The sequence below is a fragment of the Barbus barbus genome (assembly GCF_936440315.1).
Source record: "Barbus barbus genome assembly, chromosome: 23".
NCBI classification, from domain to species: domain Eukaryota; kingdom Metazoa; phylum Chordata; class Actinopteri; order Cypriniformes; family Cyprinidae; genus Barbus; species Barbus barbus.
This window is the reverse complement of record NC_136751.1, coordinates 28,490,295-28,517,986: the sequence shown is the minus strand read 5'-3', so window position 1 is coordinate 28,517,986 and position 27,692 is coordinate 28,490,295. Positions and strand designations below refer to the sequence as shown.

General features: G+C 36.4%; 1 protein-coding gene across 2 annotated transcripts in view; it reads right to left on the bottom strand.

Moving 5' to 3' along the window:
• The window catches only part of LOC306843322 (serine/threonine-protein kinase PAK 1-like), a 50,244-nt gene extending 27,451 nt beyond the window's left edge, over window positions 1-22,793 (bottom strand). Inside the window, exon 1 of one of the 2 annotated variants that reach the window (XM_079374730.1) lies at window positions 22,639-22,793. The gene's annotated coding sequence lies outside the window, so the exon portion shown is untranslated. Of the gene's footprint in view, window positions 1-22,360; window positions 22,618-22,638 lie in introns of those variants that run through there. The other variant, XM_079374731.1, reaches the window with a different exon arrangement.
• Window positions 22,794-27,692: the final 4,899 nt, after the last annotated feature.

Genomic DNA, 27,692 nt, shown 5'->3' with positions numbered 1-27,692 from the left:
GGCCAATCAGATTTGACATGTTTTTAACATCCCATTCAGGGGTGAGTTTATAGCTCATGTCACAATAGAAAAAAAAGTCTGACTGAACAGAATAAAACTGTTAAAAATAGTAAAATGTGTGCAGAGTTTGTAACCAGAATTCCTGTCTTTCATGGACATAATTCAGAAAACAAAGCTACTAAATACCTCAAATAACCTCGTGACATCAATCTTGCAACCTTGTTAAAATCCTGTAGTTAGTTCTTCCTCAAACTAAATGCATCAACCCAGTCTACAATATTTGTGTCCAATTTGCATTTATTATTTTAGGCAATATGCAAGGCGCATGCATGGGCGTTCAGTCTGAGACACAGCCTACTTTTTATGCAGTTTTCTTCCAGTGAAGACATTCCATATAAATGAAATAAACCTGTCTCTCGTCAGACGCATGCGTTCACTCACGTCCTCCTGTTGCACCTCAGAGAAACTCATCTGAACGTCTGTCTGATGTCCGAACACTCGACTCTGACACAGCGATGGGCTCACGGACATGACAGGTCTGTTTCATAACAAGACCGCTGACATCAGTGTCTCTCGACCAAACATTCATCAACTCTAGACGGGGAGAGACATTCTGTGGCCTTTTTAATATGATATTAAACCATTTTTTGCTTTCCTAATAAATGTTCCTGGTCTTATTCTGCACAATTGATAACCAAAACCCAGATACACATCAACAACGGATCTGAACAAACAAAACTACACAGAAAAAGAACATCTCTAAGAGTGTATTTTACAGGAAAATACTATTTCAGTTTTTCTACTACAAAAGTTTACATTCAATTCAATGCGTTTCTTGCCTTTGTAATTATTTGTGAAATTTGCCAGCAATTTCTGAGAGAAAACAGTGTCAACACCAATTTTTTTCTCAGTGTAGAAGACCGGCTGAGGTTTCAATCGATGCATATGACATGCAACTCAAAGCTTAAACTATGTGATATTGGAGCAGTTAAATATTTATAGCTTTCTGAAAACTGCATGAAATCTCACCGTCATGCACAGAATATTTCACATGGCCGATCAAACTCTGGGTTCAGTGGCTTCAAAACTCTAGCAGTCTGTCATTCCCTGGAGATCCAGCTTTAAAAACACGCTCAGGCCCGGCAGGAGATGACACTTCACATCTCCCCAGGAGGACACGCGCTCTCCCAGGGTTAAACTGGGTAGCAGGCCATCCAGTCATATTCAACATGCACACGCACACACACCCTCCAGACAAAATAATTACACATTCTGATGTTCAAAGACAGATGATGTGAGAATATGTGTGTGTGTGTGTGCACACACAGCCAGGCGTCTATTAAAACCATGAGAGACGATCATAACAGTGCCGGCGGACGTTGGAGGGGGTCGTGTTACAGACGGAGAACAGTGTTGCAGCTTTATGTACATGCTAATGATCTACACAGGGTGGGGTGCAGCCAGACACTTTAAGTGTATATTTTATCATATTTTAAAAAAGCACAGCGCTGCAGCTCCTAAATATGCTGAATTATTCCCAAGACACACAGGAATATTGAACTAACAGTTTTCAGGTGGAATTTGCTGGTATTTCCTAAAAACATATAATCTTGGAGGACAAGCAAAGTGCACATATGAACTTTTTAAATTATGCATGATAGGTTGTTCCCAAGTTGGCATAATTAAACAAATAAATAAATAAAATATAATATAATATTTTAAAATATTTATCAATTAAAAATAATTTGTTTTAATATTTTAAAAAATATATTTAAATACATTTGTAAATCTAAAAAAAATTATTTTTTTCAATCAATGCACATACTATGCAACTCAAAGCGTAAACTGTGATATTGGAACAGTTAAATATTTATAGCTTTCTGAAAATGTTATGAAATCTTGCTGTCATGTACAGAATATATTTTGCCTAATAGATCAAAAAAATAAAAGTTTGCAAAATCTGTGATATTAATTTTTTTTATCAAGAAGCAGAAAATAAAATATTATTTTAAAAAATATTTAAGTTGTAAAATATTTGAATTCATTTTAAAACATTAATATTTAAAATGATACAAATATTTTAAATAATATTTAAAAAAAAATTGATTTACACATTTCATTCCTAAATTTACATTTTGCTTGCTAATATTATGTGTTTCCCCCCTAAGAATCAATAATCATGATAATCTTCAATTATCTTGAAAAATAAAGCTGGATTAAACATCATAGAGACATGAATAAAGAGCTCAAATGTGCAGAGCATGCTGGGAAGACAAAGAATTTACGAGACAGAGGAATTTTGTTAAGAAGAGTGCATTATTATGCATGCAATGTAGTGGAGCAAGTGAGCTAAATGTGTCTTTGGGGGCGTCCGGGGATGTGTACAATTGCAAAACAACTTCTACATGGAGTAAATCAGGTTCTAATAAAATCTAATTTTAGGGTTCAGGTTAATAGATCAAAGCGTGTGTAGCAGAAACACAGAGATCATCCAATCCCTGGAGTCTTGATGCTGCCGAGGCCCGAGCCCAAAAACAGCAGATGGTCATGAAGAAGCACGGCCAATTTACATATAAATCAACAGACAGAGAGAGAGAGAATTAAACAACGACCCACGACACTCAGATCTGAGCAGGAGACTCCATCAGTGACCGCAACGACCCTCAAACTCACCATTATCAGACTGGTTCAAATTGGCTTAGCTCTTGGATTAGTCTTGGACTGGCGGATTAGTGTTGGATAAACTTGGGCATAACATGCAATCACACAAATAAACAGTCCATCATCCAGTTTTCTCCTCGTGGTGACCATGGAAACATCTCAAGGAGGACGGAGGGAGACTTCATCCATCATGCCTGAATCACAGACTCTCAATGTGTCTGCCATTCTTAATTTTCCATAGTCTTTTGCTTCTATATAAAGATGATTATAAGTCTACAACCTTACCCTAACTGAAAACTTAAAGCATTTTTAGAATTTTTTTAAATAATTAGCTTTATTTATATGTAGTTTGAAGACATTCCCGGTTGTTTTATCAGATAATATTGCTAAGAAGGCACACACAAGAAATGTAGCCTGGATCAGTGGTTCTCAGCTAGCTTTGCTTTAGTCCCAGATTGGAGATCGAACGCAATTGTTTATCGTAAAAATGTCCCTAAAATCAACATTTAAATGTATGACTGCACAACTGAGTAAAAAAGTGTGTTTTTAAATAAAAAGAAAATAGTAGTAGTAGCTAAATTATTCTATGAAATAAATTATATTATGAAATTACTAAATTATTAATTATTATTAATTATTAATACTTCACTAAAAAAATACAGCATTTATGAAAAATACAGCAACAGCAGCAATAATAATAAAATAAATTGTTTAATTATTAAATTAAATAAAAAAAAATATTTGTAAAGTTTTAAATAGAATAGGAAATATTACTATTAAATATTTTTATTACTTAAATTACTAATTGATATTATTATTGCTACTGTTATTATTAATATTATTATACCTCACTATAAAATAAAACAGTATTCAAGAAAAATTCAACAACAATAACATTTACAGCACATTATTTATTGCTCTCTTAATTTCTATGCATTAAGCCATCAAGATTGTATTTTAAAACCGCATAGACCCTTTAAAGCTTTTTTTTAAGCTCTTTTGCTCACAGTCACACAGCCACTAATCCACATCACGATTTCAGTTTTAATTCGATTTATGGGTTTGGTTTCTAAACATGTTTGGCTCAAAATCCACCACTGACTCCAAACTGCATTTGTATTTACTACCGCGACGGATGCATTTGAACCAAACGAACACGCCATTACAAAAAAACAACACAGGAAACAGGAAGTACACACTTCAGGCAACCATAAAACTTATATCCCATCATCCCTCCAGCATCCAGACGGGACGCTGGGAGGGGCGGCAGGCCTCAGACGCACCCGCATAATCTATGAGACGCGTTGCTCGCTCTGAGAGGCATTACTGACAAGACCCCCGCTGAAATGTTAGTTTAAGGAACATACAGACGTCTTGCTTGCAGAGTCCTCTGGGAGACGAGAAAGAGAGACAATAGCATCTATTATTTTGGGGATGGGAGTGTCTCTATGGGACCCTGAAGATGAGGGGGAGGGGATTATATGTGACCCTGGACCACAAAACCAGTCATAAGCGTAAATTTTTTTTATTTAGATTGAATAAGCTGAATAAATAAGCTTTCCTTTGATGGTGGTTTGTTATGATCGGACAATATTTGGCTGAGATACAACTATTTGAAAATCTGGAATCTGAGGGTGCAAAAAAATCTAAATATTGAGAAAATCGCTTTTAAAGTTGTTCAAATGAAGTTTTATGGATATTACGGATCAAAAATTAAGTTTTGATATATGACCCTGGACCACGAAACCAATCATAAATAGCACAGGTATATTTGTAACAATAGCCAAAAATACATTGTATGGGTCAAAATTATCGATTTTTCTTTTATGCCAAAAATCATTAGGGTATTAAATAAAGATCATGTCCCATGAAGATATTTTGTAAATTTCCTACCGTAAATATATCAAAACTTCATTTTTGATTAGTAATATGCATTGCTAAGGACTTCATTTGGACAACTTTAAAGCAATTTTCGCAGTATTTAGATTTTATTGCATCCTCAGATTCCAGATTTTCTAATAGTTGTATCTCAGCCAAATATTGTCCGATCCTAACAAACCATACATCAATGGAAATCTTATTTATTCGGATGATGTATAAATCTCAATTTCAAAAAACTGACCCTTACGACTGGTTTTGTGGTCCAGGGTCACATAGGAAATTTACAAATTATATTCATGGAACATGATCTTTAATTAATATCCTAACGATTTTTGGCATAAAAGAAAAATCTATAATTTTGACCCATTCAATGTATTGTTGGCTATTGCTACAAATACACCCGTGCTACTTATGACTGGTTGTGTGTCCAGGGTCAGATATAGATGTTCACTACACGGGACGCACATTCTGGAAGTTGACTAACAGGACAGCCAGTAAGAAACTCTAAAGACAGTGTCTGGCAGGTCGATTTCATTGATCAGCTTCTGGCTGGTGGTTCTCCTTCAGCTCGCTGCTGCTGAGTGCGGTGAGATGGGCTCTGGATCTCAGATCGATACTGTGACTCATGGGTAATTCTTGCCTGTCGGACTGCAGCGATGCTCAGGATAGAGAAATCTGAGCGCAGCATGTGTCTGTGTTCAACTATACCATCTCTCTCTCTGACTAAAGCCAGTGAAAACTGAGTTCGTTAAATTGTGTTTAAATGCATAGAGTAGAAATTTGAGATTTGCTTTAAGAGCAGCTGAAAGCCTCTGATGGAACATGTTTGCCAGATTTGCAAGGAACTTACGTTTACGTTTAAGAATGTGAGAATCAGCAAAATCTCAAAGTTGCCAAACAATCTTCAGCTCTGTCAAACAGAGACTTTCTTCTTTAGTTTTAGGGCACTAAATGTAAACTATGCACTATGTGAATGATGTATAGAGTTAGGAAAATAACTCTCAGTAATTGCAAAATTAAAATAATTATCAGCTTATGGGTATCAGGAAAAATAAATACATAAAAAAATGTATATAAATAAATAAATTAATATCAGAGCATCTGTAATAACCCTTTATTTAATAATAATAAAGTAGTTTTTTTAATTCAGCAAGGATGCGTTAAATTGATCAAAAATGGCATGTATAATGTTACAAAAGATTTCTGTTTCAAATAAATGCAGCTCAAAAGAACTCAAAACTCAAAGAATCCTGGAAAATAAGTTTTCAACATTGATAATAATCAGAAATGTTTCTTATGCAGTAAATCAGTATATTAGAATGATTTCTGAAGATCATGTGACACTGAAGACTGGAGTAATGATGCTGAAAATACAGCTGCAGATCACAGAAATAAAGTTTTTTAAATTAATTCACATGGAAAAATAATTTATTTTGTAATAATATTTCACATTTTTACTGTATTTTTGATTAAATAAATGCTGCCTTGGTGAGCAGAAGAAGGGTTTCTATCAAACCCCAAACATCTGAACATAGTATATCTTTACATATACACTCTATATATTTCTACAAATCTCTAAAATATCCCCTAACTCTATATAAACCCCTGACTTTAAATCTCTGTTCCAACCCTTAACATCTTTACTGCACACGTATCCACACTGTATAATAAATCTGTAAAATAACAGAAAAATTACAGGCAGCTCATTACCAGGACATTATCTATTAATTTGACAGATATTTCCATGAACTCTAAAGCACAACTAAATGTCTAAAATTCAAAATACAGGTAAAACACCTGTAAAAAAATAAATAAATTCTGTCAAATTAATATGGTACATTTTGTAGTTTATATATCTAGTAACCCGATACTTTATCAGATGCAAAGCTTCAAATTGTTTGCATCTAATATCAACACCTCAAGCAACCACTCTCTATCTCTCTCTCACCTCACTGTCTTGTATTATTTATAATATCAATGAGCAATCATGTTAATAAACACAAAGGCAGAGATGACTGTGCCGCGGTCACGTGCTCTACAGGCCGCTCCTCCTCTTAAATACATCTCTCTGTGTGTCTGTCAGACAGTAATGTCAGCAGAGCCGGACTCTTGGCTCCAGTGCCGATGGAGCAGATCGAGTGTAATATCACTTAATGTTCATACGCAACGTAAACTAAAGTGAGCAGAGCAACGGTAAGATAAATCACAGCTAGTACTGATGGCAGGAAATCTCTAAAACACAGAGATACACACATAAAATCAGACTTTCCACTGAGATAAAAAAAAAAAATAGATACTCTTAAGTGAATATTTAAATACTGATGCATCATATACTTATTTTTGATTTTATATATTAAATAATGATACATCTTATACTTCTACTGCTCTAATAAATAACAAAATCACTACTAATATACCATACTTTTTGTTTTAATAAGAAAAAAAGCAAATATGTAAATATTGATGTGCCATATTGCTTTTATAAACAAACAAATCAAATTAATAAATAACAAATAATCAGTACTGAATAATATATTCAAAATAAATAAATAATCAGTGCTGATATACCATATATTTATGTTGCTTATATAAATATAATCACTGATGATATACATTATACTTATATTGCTTTTAAAAATAAATAAAAATAGCTGCTGATATACCATGTCATTATTTTGCTTTTATAAATATATAAATACTGATGTAGCATTTTATTATTAATTTATTAACAACAAATAATCACTACTGAATAACAGTATAAATGCATAAATAAATAATCACTACTGAATAACAGTATAAATACATGCACAAACAGTTTTGCATTTTAAACGATCAGTAAGACATTATTTGGTGTATTTATTAAGGCTCTTCTCAAAGAAGGCATTCGCTGCTCACTACTATGCAGGTGATTTCAGGCTTTACTGTTCTTGTGGGAGCCTTTAGTCCTCTTAATGTAGACAAAACCTGATCACAAAAACGACAGCGGCTCATGCACATGTACAAAAACACATAACGGGGCTTATTCCAAAGACCGCAAAATGATGATCACGTTACGAGCGCTTATGGGAGACACGTCAGCTAAAAGTAAGTCCCATCGCTGTAGTTACACCACGTCTCCCAGACTGCCTTGCGCTCAACTTTCCACTCAAAGCCAACTAAAAGTCTCTGCTTTCTCTCGAAGGGCCCGTCAAAGAGCTGTAATCTCATGACATCATGTGCAAAACATTCCCTGTCCCACCCATGGATTCACAAAACTAGATTTTTTCATGAAAATGCAAGTGGGGAATGCACACAGAAACATCATATGATGCAAAATTATTTGTGTGACCCGTTTTAATCATCCACCAGGTGAACATCAGAACATATGATCACTTCATAAACTGAATGCACACCTCTCCTCATAGTATAAATATTCAATTTAAAAATAAATGTTTAAAGCGGACCTATTATGCCCCTTTTTACAAGATGTAAAATAAGTCTCTGATGTCCCCAGAGCGTATATGTGAAGTTTTAGCTCAATATACCCCACAGATAAATTTTTACAGCTTGTTTAAATTTACATTTTTAGGGTATGAGCCCAAACATGCTGTATTTGAGTGTGTTGCTTTAAATCCAAATGAGCTGTTGCTCCCGGAGAAGAGGGCGGAGCTTCAAGAGCTCAAGCTCTAACATTAGCAGTGCTAGCCTTTGCAAATAAACACTCCACTATTAGTTCAAGCCTGTTATCTTTACAGAAAACTACTCGGTTTCAAAGTTAGTCATCTGATTATACTGTGCATAATAAATTTGCATTTATGAATTACACAGACGGGGAGCACGGCGGCATAAAAATAACAATTTGGTCTCATATAAGTCCCACTTCTGATTATGAGCTCGACAACTTCAAGCGATCGACTCACATTGCTCTCATATGCAACTTTTAACTACCACATTCCTATTCATGATCATTCTGATAGCACTTGAAGGCAGCATCAGTGCAAACACACGAGAAAATTATATTTGGAAATTTGGAAAACAAACACGTGATACTAACTGTCTGGAGCTGACGTTCGTGCATGAAGCGTTGGTATTAATCGCTAAACATATTGGGGATGTTACAGATTTTTTCCGTGATATTTCCTTTGAAAATGAAATTTAACCACAGTGTCCTCGGCTCAGATGAGGGGAGATTATGGCGACTCCTATGTTCATTAGTGCATCCCAAAACACAACACTTGTAAAGCCTCATTGGCGCTGACATTTGTATATATCTCCAGTAATGGCGGACCGCAGCTTCTCACTCAGGGCTGTGTTCATGCTAATGAGCAGAGAGCGTCACAAATGGGCGGGACTTTTCCCCTCGGTGACGTGCACAGAGGGACAAGCTGAAACATCTCTTTTGGAGAGACTGTTCATGATTTATTGGTTTCATTAAAAAAAATGAGTTGGTGGATTTTTAACATTATAGGCTGGTTTTCACACACTGCAGCCACACAACTGTGTTCAAACACCTTATAAAAGTGATTTTTGCATAATAGGTCCCCTTTAAATATGTAAAACAAACAAGCTGTCTATGAACTTTCAGGTGTGTTGTGGGAGCTTGAGAGAGATTTAGGAGTGAAATGAGAACAATGCATAGCCTGCGGTAGAATAGGCCTTTCTATTATTCATCAAACCCACCTCTGCTGCTTTACAAGAGGCACACAGGTATCAGGTATAGCGCTGAAAGCAGAGAAACAGACCAAAGACAGACAAAGAAACAAAATATTGTGCAACCTGAACCTAGTATAAAAAGGTTTGAACCAAACTATTCACAATGATTTTTGAAGTTTCCATAAAAATATATTCATAGGTTTTTATTGCTGCTATGCAAATTTATACTTGTGTATATAAAATGAAAATGATTAAATATCATTGTTCATGTCAGCCTGAATGATAATAAGATGAAAGACTCAATTTTCAGTGATTCTTTCTGCAGGTTACATCGAGTATGAAACTCTCCAGTTGGCTGTTAAGATTTTTAATTAATGTTAGTGTGATATGGTTTAGTGCGACCACCAAATCACAAAGAATGCATATTTTTATAATTACAGTACAATCTAATGCAAAAACAACCCGTAAATATTCGTTTAATAATTTTACTGTTTTTACATAAAATAATAATAATAATAATAATAATAATAATAATATGTTGATATGTAACAATGATAAAAAAAATATTTATATTAATAATAATCATCATTGAAATTATTTGTGTTTCACCAATTTGTACAGCATGTTTTTTTTTCTCCCAAAATGTCATTTATAAATGTGTTTGCATTTGTGATCCCTGCAGGATGTTTTTTGACGGATCCCTTGATTGGTGTGAAATATTCAGGATGTGCAGATGCAAGTTGAGACATTTTAAGTAGATAAACTGGTTATTTCACATCATACTGTTATCGTACATCAAAACGAGCTACACCATATCCATAAAAATACAAAACAAGCCTGGAAAGAGCAGAGCGCGCGACCTCACAGGATAAATCGGAGCGTTCAATCGAATGTAAAAACGGCTTCAGAGGTCTGCAGATGGAGGATTTTACAGCACTCTTGAGCAGAGATCAAGAGGAAAAGCAGATAAAGTGCTCCAGACAGGCTATCCCACAATGCACTGGGCAGGCTCCATCACTTTTAAGTGGATAAGCATGAGTGTGCGAGTTCAGTGCGGACTGCAGGGAATGCTGGGTGTGTGAGTGATGGATGGGCTTCTGATCTGGCACGGACTAACAGATTTCCCACCAATCATAGTTGGAGAACAGCACGTCAGCGCACATGCACACCTGTTTGGCGGCTCAACCAAACATGCACTCAATTCAACCTGGTAGAGATGAGAGAACTGGCTCTATAACAGCTCTACAGAGCAATACTCAAGCATTTACCTGCTTACAGACCATCAATAATGTGCATAAACCTCTGAGCCAAACTGTGATTTCAGACGGCTGGAAGATTTCAGCAGGATTTTTATGGCTGAGACTAGCAGGTGAACAAGGTGTGGTTTATATAACTCTCACACGGCCAATGAAAGCTAAGGAGAGATGGCAGGCCTGCCGATGACTTCAGCACACAATCCCCTTCTATCATATGATAACCATTAAGAGCAGAACGCCAAGGGAGTGATCTTACAACCTGAAAGAGAGGGAAAGAAATACGAGACAATGGAAAGAGCGGATCTGTGTGACACCTTTGAGTTACTGGTGTGAGTCGGACAGACCGAGCTGTGATGCTCACTGGATCTTCAGTGCAAACAGAAAGTCCACACACACACACACACACACACATAATGGGTTTCCAAGCTTTTTGGGGACTCTCCATAGGGGTAATGGTTTTCATACTCTACAAACTGTATTTTCTACACCTCAACCTACCCCTTATAGGAAACTTTCTGCATTTTTATATTTTCAAAACAGTTCATTCTGTATGATTTATAAGCTTGTTTCCTCATGGGGGAAAAAGTCCCCACAAGGACAAGGATTTCAGATATGGCCATCTTTGTGGGAATATTTTGTCCCCATAAGGCTTTACCTGAACCACACATACACACATCTAAATAAGGAGATACCAGATTATATACTATTGCTTTTAAAAAATAAATACTGATATGTGAATGAATAAATGAATGAATGAATGAATGATGCACTGAACTTATTTTGCTTTAAAAAATAAATAAACAAATAAAATCACTACTGATATGTAGACTTATATTGCTTTAAACGAACAATTAAATAAAAATACTTTTAGGCAAAAAAAATACTAATATACCATATGATTGTTTTGTTTTTATAAATAAATAAATAGGCTAGATAAAATATAATTACTACTGATATGCCATACTTATAGCATTTAAATAAATACGTTATGTGTACTTTACTTTTGATATTTTACTTATGAATTAATAAACAAATAGGCCTACATAGATAAAAATATATATATACAAAATCACTACAGATATACACTTATAACGCTTTTATATATAAATAAATAAAAATAATTTTAGATAAACGAAATCTGATATACCCATATACTTACTTTTGCTTTTATAAATAAAATTTAATATTGATGTAGCCTAAACTTACATTGCTTATAAACAAAAGCATTATATACCGCCATAATTATGTGTGTGCGTGTGTGTGTCAATATATATATAGTGCCCTTAACAGTAAAGACATAATTGCTCTGTTGGCTGTGGAGTCAAGACATTTGCAAATATGATTAAAAGATGAATATGAGACAAAACTACAGAATGTTACATTTTATTATTAGCCGTTTCAACACATACATGTTTTACCAAATAAAAAGAACAGCACTTTTAGAGTTCATCCCTCTATCTGATGTGAGCATAAGTATTGGGACAGTTGAACATAAGGCAGATGTAAAAGATTAAAAGCTATTATTTAGTTGCAGATCCCTTGCATACAATCACAGCAGTGAGTCTGTGACCCATAGACATCACCAGACTCTTGCTCTCATCCTTTGAAATACTTTTCCAAGCCTTTAATACAGCCAATTCCAATTATTGCTTGTTTTGGGGAGTTTCTGCCTTTACTCTCCTCTTCAGCTGGTGAAAGTCATGTTCTGAGAAAACAATAGTAGTTGATGACAGACAAATCATAAAAACTGCGAAAATGAATCCTAAAAGACGTGTCTGTAAAATCACCAACAACTTCCAGAAAGCTGGGGTGATGCTCTGACAATCTACTGTCCTCAGGAGACTTTGACACAGAATTACAGATGCTACACAGCAAGATGCAAACCTCTGACCAGCACCAAAAATAGAAAGGCAAGAGCAGAGTTTGCAAAAAAAGCACAAAGGTGAGCCAGAAGAGTTTTGGAACTGTGTTTATGGACCGATGAGACAAAGATGAACCTTTATCTAAGTGATGGGAAAGCAAAAATGTGGAAAGAAAAAGGGAACTGCAATGATCCCAAGCATACAGCCTCATCTGTAAAGCATGGTGGAGGTGGTGTCATGGCATGGGCATGCATGGCTGCCTCTGGAACAGGCCCTCTCAACTTTACTGATGACTTAATGTATGATGACAGTAGCAGAATGAATTTGGAAGGGTACAAAACCATCTTGCCTACCAATATTCAAGAAAATGCCACCAGATTCATTGGGAAGTGCTTCATATTGCATCAGGACAATGACCCAAAACACCCTGCAGTTCAGTCAAGGAATTTATAAGGGCAAGAAATATACATATAACAAACATTCACTGCTTTTTATAAATAAATAAATAAATAAATAATGAAATAAAGATTTATATTATATAAAAACAAAATAAAAATTTTTTTAAAAAAAAGTCCATAGTATGAAGTCCCCTAAATCCAACAAAATGCGAGGGGGCTCACACCCGTCACACACACACTTATATATGCGTGCACACACACACATACTACTTCTGTAAATGAGGGGAATCCGTGACGCAGTTGTCTCCATCCACCAGCTGTCCAGCTCCTCCCTCATGAAGCCCAATACTCAGAGGTGCCCATCGCCATGACAACCTGCTGAATAATGCACGCCTGCACGGCATGCTGGGAGTGAAGCGCTCCAGCGGAGCACACACATACAGCTCTGTCTTCACTCTTCAATGAGCCTCTATTTTACACATTCACAGCACTTTATTCTCTCCCTGAAGTCCACTTATGTTCAAGTTTCTTTCACCAAAATGCCCCTGATCATTACCATCCTTTCTCCAATCCACAGCTATATTTGTCATGTTTTCCAGGAAAAAATACCTGAACATCCTTAAAAGACTTTCATCGTGAATATCTGCCAATGCAATAAAGTAAAACACAATTGCCTTTAAGACACAATCCCAGTTTTGCATCTCAGGAATTGTCTTTTTTTTTTAAATACCAAAACAAATATGCTCTGCTGTGATTGGCTGATCTGCACATACCGCAGTATATCAGACTTCAAAGATGCGCAGGCATTACAGTAAGAGGCTCTTAATAGTTTCCTGCTCGATCATCTGATCTGTTCCAGTCTGTGTTTTGCGAGTCAGTTGAGGTGAACGGGTTTATATAATCAAGAAAGTCTTCCTTGTTTCTATCTTAATAAATTCTAGCTATTCATGCACCTTCCTTTATAATTACAGCATTAAGAAGAATCTCAAGTCTAACCATGAGATCTGACAAATCCCCGTTCTGTTTACATGCAGCACAGCTTCCTCAAACCAAGATCTGTCATTCAGCTCACGCAGACCATCCCAAACACTACAGTCTTCAAACAAGGCTCTGAGACGTCTTTATCTCTAAATAGCCCTCCATTCAAACATTTTGGGACCTTTGGCCTATGTTTCATATCTTTGAGGTGTTCCGTATGTTATAGTGTGCTACAGAAAAAAATATGTTTTTTGTAGATATGCAAAATAATCAATAAAATAATACAAATTTAAAACACACAATATATATTTTTTTCCTTTTTTCCTTTCTTAATAGTCAACCGGTTGCAAAGGAATAGGCTTGAATTTATTTTGTTCATTTAAGCCACAAGTTGTCAGCTTTTTTCCCCCTTCCTTTCTTTCTTTCTTTGCTGATCTGTAATGTTAATTAAAGGCTACTAAAAATATATCGCAGTTTTAATATTGGCCAGCAGAACTGTTTTCAACATTGATAATAATCAGAAATGTTTCTTGAGCAAATCAGCATATTAGAATGATTTCTTTTTTTTTTTTTTTTTTTTTTTTATAACTTTTATTTATCAGTTGCAAAAGACAAACATGAAGTGTATACAAGAATACAATGTCTTTTTCTTTCCTTTTCCCTTTTATGAACTTAACTGAACAACATCCCCCCTCCCCAAACCCATAATCCACTTATACATTTAAAAAAAAAAAAAAAAAAAAAAAAAAAAAAAAAAAAAAAAAAAATTTATAAATAAAATAAAAACCTTTATATGTACTCATACATACATTTATATACACTTATACCTACACAGTAATAATTAAAGATACCAATGTAAGTTGCTAGTGCTAATCATTAACTGTACAAAGTAAACATCAAACAAACAATTGCTGCCCACTCCTCAGACATCAAAGCGAGTTATCTGCTGTTATCTGTTATGTTGGAGTGTTTCAGGGTGAACAGATCAAAATCGGGGGGGCTATCTGCCGCTGGCGAACCTGGATAGAAGGAATAGTATATATAACCATATAGTAGGACCCTACAAAGAGACTTCCTGAGCTGGAAGCTCATCTAGATAGTTAAGTAGTGGTCTCCACTGACTATAGAACCTGCCAGTTGACCCCCTAAGCGAGAATTTGATTTTCTCCAGTTTCAAAAGGCCTAAAATGTCATGTAGCCAAACTTTGATTAATGGTGGTTGAGGAGACTTCCACAATAACAAAATTCTCTTGCGAGCAATAAGAGAGGCGAAGGCAATTATGTTATTTTGAGTGGTTGTGGTACGGATATCGTCTGGAGGCTTGCCAAAAATAGCGATATGTGGGGTTGGAGTTAAATTTATGCCTAATATATTGGAAATTGTTTTAAAGAATAGTCGCCAGAATTCAGACAACCTGGGGCATGTCCAAAACATGTGGGTAAGGTTACATGGAGCCTGCGAGCATCTGCTACAATTATCATCAAATTTGTCTGGATAGAGTTTTGATAATTTGTCCTTACTATAGTGTAATCTGTGGAAGACTTTAAATTGTATTAGTGACAGTCTAACGCAGCTGGATGACGAGTTAACAACCCCCATGGCTCCCTCCCAAAATGTTTCAGAAAGATTCAATTGGAGTTCTGACTCCCATTTCATCTTGATCTTATGTAAAATAGATTCACTGTTGGAGGACAACAAATTATAAAAAAAGGAGATATGGCCCTTTGATAGAGTTTTAGCCTTAAGAGCCAGGTCCATCCCGCTGGGTGTTGGAATCTGTGGGAATGACGTGGCGTGTGTTTTCGCAAAGTCCCGCAACTGGAAGTATCGGAAAAAGTCTGATTTATGTAGATTGAAGGTAGAAATTAATTGGTCAAAACTCGCAAATATACCATCAATGTACAGGTCTCCCAGACTACGTAGCCCTTTGTTTTCTAAAACTGAAAATCGTGAGTCCGTCTTTGCTGGAATGAACAGGTGATTGTTGCAAATAGGAGTTGCTAGAGGGGGGGTGAGCCATCCGAAGTGGCGTCTTATTTGCGTCCAAATTTTTAGAGTTCCAACTACAACCGGGTTAGACGTGAAGCTTGTTGGGGAGAAGGGCAAAATGTTACATGTTAAAGCTAGCAGCGACGAGGAGCAGGAGGCTGATTCACTCTGGCACCAACTAGATTGAGGGGAAGTAAACCAAGATATTATCTTATGCACATTGGCTGCCCAGTAATAGCCAATAAGATTAGGTAGGCCCAGTCCCCCTGCCGATCTATGCCTACAAAGCAGTGTACGGCTTGCCCTTGGCCGTTTACCAGCCCAGATGAATGATGAGATAATATCGTTTATAGCCGTGAAATAGGACTTGGGTATTAGAATGATTTCTGAAGGATCATGTGACACTGAAGACTGGAGTAATGATGATGAAAATCAAGCTTTAATCACAGAAATAAATTACATTTTAAAACGCATTCAAAAAGAAAAGTTATTTTAATAATTTTTCACAATATTACTGATTTTACTGTATTCTTGATCAAATAAATGCAGCCTTGGTGAGCAGAAGAGACTTCTTTCCAAAAAATCTTACTAGCCCAAACATTTGAATGATACAGTGTAATATAAATATTTAATAAATAGTAAATATTTTTATATATATTTCTGTAATAGTGTAATCATGTCCCAGTTTCCTGTTTTATATGCTAAACCATTTAATGCAATCTTTAAAACTTTCTTGATCCTCACAATCCAGTAATATCTTTGCTTTATGATGTCACTTAATCAACCATTAGGTCAAAGTACACCTGATATTTTACAAGCTTAAAGGTTCACTAATTAACATTGAGTAATGTTTGCATGTAGGAATAAAACTAAAAACATATTTAATCTTAACAGGAAGCTAACTTGTGAAAATCAACGAATGAACTTTGAGAACTGTGGGTCGTTTCTGAACGCCGGATGCTATTGGATGACTTTTGCATGTGGACTCTTTTATAGTTCTTAGTCATATCAGAGTGGGTGGTGGATGTTTTATGGTTCATGCTGTGGGGGAGTAAAAATGAAGTTCATAAAGGATTCAGCTGGAATATGAGTGATGACTGAATACGGTCATGTCTAAAATAAGAAAAAGGAAGCTTATTAAATTAGTCGTTAACATACAGAGACAAAGCTTAGAGGAACTGTTGATGAACTTGTTGATGAACTTCCCGTCTCTGCCATGCGCTGGTTAAGAGGTCATGAGTGAATCAGACTCATGAGACCCACCCAGGTATTTTTCCATTCCATGCAATGACTGACACACAAAGAATCTGTGTGATGACATTCTGTGATGTGAAACAGGTGTACAGACGGGACTGAAGCTGGAGTCACTAGTACACTCTGTCTACTGCCCACAGAGGCGGTTACTTCCTAACTGGAAATCGAATTCATTTGAAACTTTGGCTGAAGTTTAATGTCACCTATGATGCCTTAAAATACCATCCAATTTGGCAGATCACTAGGTTCTAAGTTCATGCAAAAATGAACATTTGCTGCTCATTTACTAAACCTCATGCCATCCAAGATGTAGGTGACTTTTTTGCTCATTAGTAGAACAGTATAGAAGATGTTTAGCTGAAACTGTGGTCCTTGGTGATTCATATAATGCAAGTCAATGGCTACCGTCACTTTGAGAGTCAAAAAAGCAAGTCAAGGAACACGTGGCTCCTGAGAACACATTAAGGTCTTATGACGCGAAACGATCGGTCTGTGCAAGAAACTGAACGTTATTTACAGCATTATTACCTGTAATCCAAAGCCTCAGGCAAATGGTCCAGAGTGATGTCTGGTTCTCAAAAGAATCATTCTTTTGAACCGGTTCTTTTTAGTGAACTAGGTGAATCAGTTGACCAAATCAGACTGAATCATCTGAACCAGTTTGTGGCTCAAGCAGCACAGATCTACAAGTTAGTCCCTCAAAACTCACTTTTAGATGTGTGACAGTCACTCTGACTTGAAATGAGTCAATATACTGGCGTATCTGATCCTGAACTCACTCAGAGCTCCAGTTCCTCCAACAGTCACTGAACTGAGGAAACAGTTCGACTCGGACCAAAGACCGATGAGCCGCTGATATGAGCATGTGTTAACCGAACACTTGAATGAAAAGGTGAAATGAAAGTTATGGTTTCTCATGATTTATGGGAAAAGATGAACTGATGAACACTAGTTTATTCACTTTATATGTTTAAGACATGAAAAACATTCACGTTTCACATCATTTCTGGGTGCAATACATCATTGCGTGGTTATGTATTGAACCAGTTCATTGAAACGAAGTGTCCGAAAGAATCAGTTCAAGGAAAATAATCAGATCTCCCCTTTGCCTAAGACTCTGGATTACAGGTAATGGTGTAAATAATGTTGAGTTTCTTGCACAGACCGATCGTTTCACTTCATTAGACCTCAATAGGCTTATATCTAGTTTTGTATTCATATGCTTTTTTTGACTCAGATAGCTGCTGACTTACATTTTATGAATCACCAAGGACCACGCTTTCAGCTAAAAAATCTTCTTTACTTCTACTGAAGAAAAAAAAAAAAAGTCACCTACATCTTGGATGAGTAAATTAACAGCAAATTTTCATTTTTGGGTGAACTATTCCTTTAAAGCAATATGAAGTGCATTAACTATGCAACATCTTTAACAAGGTACAGCTCATGACATAAATGAAGCAATGTTACACACACACACAAAAACAAACATTCGTCAGGATTTTTGCATTTTCTGAAGAAAATGTAAGTAATCTTTGCCCATGCAAAACTCACTCAGGTAATGCTATGGAGTTCTGAGTGGTTTATAGAATGCTGCTAACTGGTGTTTTAAGCACTTGTTCTGGGTGGTTTCTGACTTTCCTGAGATCCATGTGACATACAGGCTAAGGGGGAGGAAGGGCGAGGAAGAGGAGGAGTTGGGCCGAATGACGAGGGTTGGAACACGAAAAGCGGACAGAAACGCTGCTGCTTATTTCTTCTGATCTCATTCGGGGCCTCGTGCTTAGACGGTAACATACAATGACAGGTATTGCATAACGACAAAAAAGCCAGGGAAAACTGAGCCACAAGAACACAAAATCAAAACCCGCACGCATGCTGCAAACTCACTGAACCTTCAGATGACACACGGGCTGGATTTGCAGATACAATCCTGTTTCTGAATATTACATCCACTTCTTGTTATACACATCCTAGGCAAAAAGTGCACTATGAGCATACATAACAAGAGCAACAATTTCAATGCAATTATGAGATGCTTAAGACTTTATAAAAACTGATTTTGAGCACCAATTAGGCATCATTTATCTGTAAATGTGGGTGGACCGAGATATTATTTCAGCTTAAGTTTCATAATCATAGTACAATGAACCATTTTAAATGATCAATGGAAATCTGACTACTTATGACACCTTTAAGCGGTCACATGAAAATCAGCATCTGATCAGCGACACCAAAGGAGCGAGATCAGATGCTCCACTGCCTCAAACACTCTTCCTGTGTGCTCATGCTTTTTCTTTAAGGACGTGACCTTAAGATTAAACCCTTTATATTCCCATCTCTGCAACGGTAAAGAGTAGCTGCATTGTCCACCGCTGTAACTGGCTAACACGCTCCGCATTCTTGCTTTTGTTAGTAACCCTCGCAGAGAGACCAGGAAAAAGAATATTCCCACATGCTTCTACTCGCATCAGTAACCTCCTTTTCTACTCTGCCATGGTTCTTCCATTATTTCTATGAACAGATTATGAAAAGACCATCACATGTATTGTTTACTATTGTTCTTCAGCAAATATGCATTAAAATAAGTGACAGTAAAGACATTTATAATATTACAAAAGATTTCTGTTTCAATTAAATGCTGTTCTTTGGAACATTCTATTCATATGAATCCTGATTGTAAAAATGTATCAGTTTCCACAAAAAATATGAAGCAGTACAACTGTTTTCTATATTGATAGCAATCAGTAATGTTTATTGAGCAGCAAATCAGCCTATTAGAATTATTTCTGAAGGATCCTGTGACACCGAAGACTGAAAATCCAGCTTTACATCACAAGAATAAATTACATTTTACAATATATTGAAACAGAAAACAGATATTTTATATTGCAATAATATTTCAGAATTTTACTGTATTTTTGATCAAATAAATGCAGATTTGGTGAGCACGAGACTTCTTTGAAAAACATTTAAAAACACTAACTGTAAAACAGTAGTGTATATCCTAAATAATCAAGAAGGGGCACAAAAAGCATTTAGAGTAACTTGAAGGCACTAATTTTGGGTTTCCACAACACTCTAGCATCATGATGACGAGTTTTGCATAGCGAACAGCATTTACATTTTCTTCAGAAGTCTAGTTTGCAATACAATCCAATCTAGTCTGTTGTTATACAGAAGTACTGCAAAAAACATCTGTGCATGCATGCACAAATTCTGACATGTGCAGTCTTAAAAATCTGTAACAGAAACATCCCAGATTTTATCTACAAGACCCCAGGTGTGTAATTTGACCTTTAAATGAAACATTTCCACATCATCCTTCCTCAATAAAATGCAAGATTCCCTGAGAGATGCATTATGTGCCCTAGAAAAAAACAAAGACAGACAAGGCACATGAGAAATCTCTAGCTTATTATTTGTGACTGTAAAATGGCAAATCAGGAACGATCATAAAGTAGAGTCAGACACACTCACATAACAATGAGCATGAAGTCACAGCAGCGTCTCTGGGCCAAACGCACATCTGGAGGGTGTGTGTGGGGGTGGTTGGGTTTTTGTCCCGTGTTTTGGGATGATAAACAGGGTGTTACTGAAACCATATGGTGATGTGTGGCCCAAGGGTGTGCTTACTTCACAATCACCGACCCCCACTTCACTCTGACAGCACAACCCCCCAATAAATGAATCCGATTGCCATCTACAGATCCATAGACCTGCATGCGGCCTCAAGCAATTAGAGACCCATGTGCAAAAATGCTTACATCACACCTAGACCAAACTAGACTGATAAGCGTTTCAAAAAGCATGCAACACAATGATGCAATCTCACTGCTAAAAATACCCTTAAACGATGACAACAATGTTGTGAGAACGAAAACCCTGCACAAACTAGATCGGAGACCGATTGAAAGCCACTTGGTTGGTACAGAAATGAAAGATTGCAGAAGTGATGCTTTAGAGCCGTCTGTCTTTTCCTTGTTACCTTTTAAGCGCGTGTGTGAGGTATGTTCTGCAGGCCATTTCCAGATATCAGAGCCTGGTGCAATATCCCGGAAGAAACACGCGCTTGACTTAACTGGTTTAAGGATTTTGCTCATACATGTGACCCAAATCAGTCCAAAGCGAACTGAACCACTGCTCTTATCTTACACTATCATCTACAGCGTGTCACACAGATCCACCATCTGTAATGAAAACACATTAACAACAGCACTGCAATAAAACCACACAAATAACCCTAAAGACTTCATTCTGAATTTATGCTTCTTAATAAACACACTTGTAAAAGCTTCAGAATATTAAGAGCCTACATGTTTTATTTCCATTATATTCCATGCAATTGAAGCCAAACGCACTCTGTAGCCCAATTTAGTTCAACCACTGAAAAGGTTTGAAAATCCTGAAGGAACGCTAATGGTATTTAGATCATAATTTGGACACAATACAAAGGATCCAATAATAACCAAGCACCCTGGAAAACCTGAATTTCCCAATGTCAGTTCATCCAGTAGAACTGCATATTTTTAGATTCTGGGCTTATCTTTTCCCAAATATAATACAATATCCATTAGCAATCCTGTATTATTTTTTGACTATGTCCAGTCTGAACACCGTGACAGTCAAGAGCTGCTTTACACGCCCAGCAGTGTAAATACTGAATGAGCATTTTCAGACTGTTGGGTAATATTTTAACATTTAAATTGATGTATTTTGCATATGCTGTTATCCAAAAGCACATAAGCAAATCATCAAAGAGCCAGCAATATTCATAATGTCTTAAATAAATTTGTAAACCACTCCAAAAATGGAAACACACAATAATAGATGCATGCCTTATTATAATGAAAACTACTAATAAAAATAATAAATTGTGCCATTTTTATATTTAAGATTCATTATTAACATCTATCGAATATATTTTTTATTTAACTCAATGAAAAAGCTCAATGAAATGGTACTCTAATTACATATTGTATCATGTCAAATAAAATATTTGAAATACATTAAAATATATTATATATTTTACATATATAAGATTATATATTAAAAAATAAAAATTACAACCAGTGCTACCATTAATATTTATCTAATAACAATAGTAAATAATATTAATAAAAACATTAATAATATGGCATTAATGACAGATTTTATTATTTGCCAAATAAAACTAAATTCATATTCGAATATAAGTATTACACAGACATTATTAACGTTATTATTGAAAAATAATAATGTACTAATAGGCTACTAATAATAAAATACACGTCACATTTATATATTAATATTTATTATTGTTTTATTAAACATTTACATTTTTGCAATTGTTTTAGTATAACATTACACATGCTGAATACTAGAAAGATGCACATAGATCGATGTCATTATTATGATCATCCAACACGCATATATTTGGATGTTGTTAGATTGAACAGAAAGCGAGCATACCTTGTGTTGGAGGCACATGTAACTCAAGCACACATCAGACGCTGTTATTTGATCTCAAACCACAGAAACGCGGAGAAGAATCACTATAATCAGAGCGATTCCTGCTGATAAAGCCACATCTACATCCGAGTGCTGTCTTTGATGAATAAGAAGCTCTTCCTCTGTCTGCTCTCCACAGACACGCGCCCCACGCCAGCCAGCGCGTCTCCGCGTCACGCAAGACCCCGCTGAACGCGACTGCGGCGCATCACAGCGGCAAAGAGCACGCACGCACTCACCTCTGTCCAAAGACGCGAATGTGATTTCCCCGAGCAGACTCTCCCTCTCTCTGTCACGCATTCAGCGGCTCTCCGCGCTCATTAGCTCCAGTGTTCTCCGCTCCGTCGGTCTGTCTCTGCCGCTGCTGCTGTAGAGACGCACACAAACCTGCTGCGTGAAGCGCCGCCCACGCGCGATCCCACTGGACACTGTTCCCCACGCAGCGCTGCGCTCACGAGACGCGTCACCTGCGCCAGTGGAGGAGGAACATGCAATATTAAAGACACCACATGCCTGATATCTCATCATACAACTCTACATATATGCCTTAGAAATAACAGGGATGCGGCCTAGACACAAACAGATAGACAGACAGATAGATAAGCAGAGACAGACAGACAGACAGACAGACAGACAGACAGACAGACAGACAGACAGACAGACAGACAGACAGATAGATAGATAGATAGATAGATAGATAGATAGATAGATAGATAGATAGATAGATAGATAGATAGATAGATAGATAGACAGATAGACAGATAGATAGATAGACAGATAGATGATAGATAGATAGATAGATAGATAGATAGATAGATAGATAGATAGATAGATAGATAGATAGATAGACAGATAGATAGATAGATAGATAGATAGATAGATAGATAGATAGATAGATAGATAGATAAACAGAGACAGACAGACAGACAGACAGACAGACAGACAGACAGACAGATAGATAGATAGATAGATAGATAGATAGATAGATAGATAGATAGATAGATAGATAGATAGATAGATAGATAGATAGACAGATAGATAGATAGATAGATAGATAGATAGATAGATAGATAGATAGATAGATAGATATTATATTGCATAAGGGTACATTCAAAGGATATATTATATATACAGTATTATATTACAGTATTATTGTGAAATATTATTACTATTATTTGTTGTCCACACACACACACACACATTTATATACATGTTTATATTTATTTGTGTGTGTGTGTGTGTGTGTGTAGACAACAAACAATTCTGTAATACTATTTCACAATATTACTGTGTTACTGTAGTTTTAACACCAGCAGTGTTAATATGTATTATATTACTATGAACAGTAATTTTATCAGCTGAAAATGATAAATATATATGTGTGTGTGCGTGTGCGTGTGCGCGTGTGCGCGTGCGTGTGTGTGTGCGTGTGTGTGTGTGTGTGTGTTAATATATAGATTATTGGGTTCATCTCGAATGATGTCATGGAAACTCCATTCCTAAGTATGTCAGCGCCCTCTGCAGGTAATTATCAGAAAACAGACTAGCCAGTGATGAGGATTACACCTGTTAAAGGTGATGAACCACCTGTAAATGTTTAATAATTGAAATTGCGTTTTTATTATTAGGGATAATATATATAATATTTCATCAAAATAGCCAAATTAACTATTTTGATTTTTGATTCATTAGCTATATGTCAGAAGTCAGACAGAGCTTAAGTATATAAGTATGTTACACACAAGGAATTTGACTTGACGACAGGAGCTTCCAGTACAGAAGAAAGTACGGACATAGTGCAACATTTATTAAAATTAAATACCCTTTAATCTAACTAATTAATTAAAAATCAATTAGCTTCAAGCTACACATGACAATTAATGAGATTAATACAGCGCTTCTACTTGAATGTCATCAATCACTATTGAATGAATGAATGATGCATTTATATAGCGCTTTATTGTGTATTGCTGTACACCTAAAGCGCTTTACAATCATGTGGGGGTGTCTCTCCTCAACCACCACCAGTGTGCAGCTTCCACCTGGATGATGCGACGGCAGCCACACTACAATGGCGCCAGTGCGCTCACCACACACCAGCTACAGGTGGAGAGGAGAGAGAGTCAATGAGCCGATCAAGTGTTTGGGGATTATTAGGAGGCCATGATAGACAAGGGCCAGTAGAGGGAATTTGTCCAGGACACCGGGGTTACATCCCTACTCTTTACGAGAAGTGCCATGGGATTTTTAATGACCACAGAGAGTCAGGACCTCGGTTTAACGTCTCATCCGAAAGACGGTGCTTTTTGACAGTATAGTGTCCCCGTCACTATACCGGGGCGTTAGGACCCACACAGACCACAGGGTGAGCACCCCCTGCTGGCCTCACTAACACCTCTTCCAACAGCAACCTAGTTTTCACCGGAGGTCTCCCATCCAGGTACTGACCAGCTCAACCCTGCTTAGCTTCAGTGGGCAACCGGTCTTTGGCTGCAAGGGTGATATGGCTGTGAATTATATGTGGAAGATACACAGTTAAAACTTCTGTGGGGCGTGAAGAAAAAGTAATGTAACTAGTAGTGTAACTAATTACTGTTGCCAGAAAGTAATATGTAAAGTCACAATATTACTTTTGAAAGGAGTAATGAGTAATATATTACATTCTTTGAGTAACTAGCCCAACACTGCTTATCACAGCAAACAATTTTGGGTCAAATGCGCAGTTTGTCCAGTAAACTATATATATATACATATACATTCCTTTTTGACCTTCGAGACTATAATGACCCTTTTGGTTTTGCCCATATCACCATGACGCATGGTGACTTGCAATATTCATGATTCATGATCTCTCCACCATCATCACTCTGATGAGACATGCATGGGTGAATTTTTATTATTAGCCACACATTAGTTTGGGATTGTTAAAATATTTAAATCTACATACATCATCTGATTATATACAGTGTTAAGTAAGTTACATGTAATGGAATTGCGTATAATCTGTTACAGTTGCTGAGAAAAATGTTTAATTAAATTACAGTAATGAAAATGTTAATGAATACAAAGGGGTTTACATCTGAATATTTTCCCACACATACAGATATGATTCATTTCTTTTCCAAATTGCATTGACTGCTTTAAAATATGAGACACCAATGTTTCAGGATAGGACACATGCTTATTTAACTGTTTTATTTCCTATTTGGGTTGATATACAGTCCCCTCCATAAGTATTGAACAGTAAAGACATAATTGCTCTGTTGGCTGTGGAGTCAAGACATTTACAAATATGATTAAAAGATGAATATGAGACAAAACTACAGAATGTCACATTTTATTATTAGCCGTTTCAACACATACATGTTTTACCAAATAAAAAGAACAGCACTTTTAGAGTTCATCCCACTCATTGATGTGAGCATAAGTATTGGGACAGTTGAACATAAGGCAGATATAAAAGATTAAAAGCTATTATTTAGTTGCAGATCCCTTGCGCACAATCACAGCAGTGAGTCTGTGACCCATAGACATCACCAGACTCTTGCTCTCATCCTTTGAAATACTTTTCCCAGCCTTTAATGCAGCCAATTCCAATTGTTGCTTGTTTTGGGGAGTTTCTGCCTTTACTCTCCTCTTCAGCTGGTGAAATTCATGTTCAATCAGATTTAAATCTGGAGATTGACTTGGGCAATCTAAGACTTTCCATTTCTTAGCCCTTATAAATTCCTTGACTGAACTGGCAGGGTGTTTTGGGTCATTGTCCTGATGCAATATGAAGCACTTCCCAATTAATCTGGTGGCATTTTCTTGAATATTGGTAGGCAAGATGGTTTTGTACCCTTCCAAATTCATTCTGCTACTGTCATCATACATTAAGTCATCAGTAAAGTTGAGAGGGCCTGTTCCAGAGACAGCCATGCATGCCCATGCCATGACACCACCTCCACCATGCTTTATAGATGAGGGTGTATGCTTGGGATCATTGCAGTTCCCTTTTTCTCCACATTTTTGCTTTCCCATCACTTAGATAAAGGTTCATCTTTTTCTCATCGGTCCATAAACACAGTTCCAAAACTCTTCTGGCTCACCTTTGTGATTTTTTGCAAACTCTAATCTTTCTATTTTTGGTGCTGGTCAGAGGTTTGCATCTTGCTGTGTAGCATCTGTAATTCTGTGTCAAAGTCTCCTGAGGACAGTAGATTGTCAGAGCATCACCCCAGCTTTCTGGAAGTTGTTGGTGATTTTACAGACACGTCTTTTAGGGTTCATTTTCACAGCTTTTATGATTTGTCTGTCATCAACTGTTGTTTTCTCAGCTGATCAGGTCGTTGTTGGTTGCTGGTGTTGCTGGTGGTTTCCAAACTCTTGATTTCTCCATGCCCTTTGTTTTTGCTAGAGCTCTAATCGACTTCCTCTTTTCTTTTAGCATCCAAATTGCTTGCTTTTCTCTCAAAGTCAGCTCCCTCATCTTCATCCTGGTTTGTGTGCGTCATCATTGAATGCAAGATTCAGAATACAGAAGTAATGGATATAACTGATACGACACATTCCCTGCTTTTAATATCTGAAGAATTAAAGCAACAGGATGCTGATCACTTAGAAAGACCTGTGAGGCAACTGCTCCAATACTTATGCTCACATCAGATAGAGGGATGAACTCTAAAAGTGCTGTTCTTTTTATTTGGTAAAACATGTATGTGTTGAAACGGCTAAACGGCTAATAATAAAATGTAACATTCTGTAGTTTTGTCTCATATTCATCTTTTAATCATATTTGCAAATGTCTTGACTCCACAGCCAACAGACCAATTTTGTCTTTACTGTTACAATACTTATGGAGGGCACTATATATGCTTTATTTTTAAAGATCAACTGTTTTTTTCCCCCAGGGTATTTGATTTCAAGTAGGCTATGATAGCTATTAAAAGGTTTCTTGTTATGATTTTAAATCTGTATTTAACCTCAGAATGATCTCAAAGTAAAAAGAGGTGCTAAAGCCTGATTTTGTGGTGGCTGTGCTTTAATATTAAATTATTATAATCTTAATTCAAGCGATGAAGGATTTGGAAAGTCTAACATCAGTGTTGAGTTCTACTGTATGTTAACCTGGCCTGCTTCAAGAGTTTAATAACAGTCAAATAACAGTTGAAAACATTTGCTAGAAATTTAGAAAATTAATCAAATGTATTCAGTTACATTACTTTAAAGTAATTGAAATAGTTACACTACTTATTACATTTTAAACAGGGCAAATTATAGTTTTTATATCATATTTTTACTTATATATTAT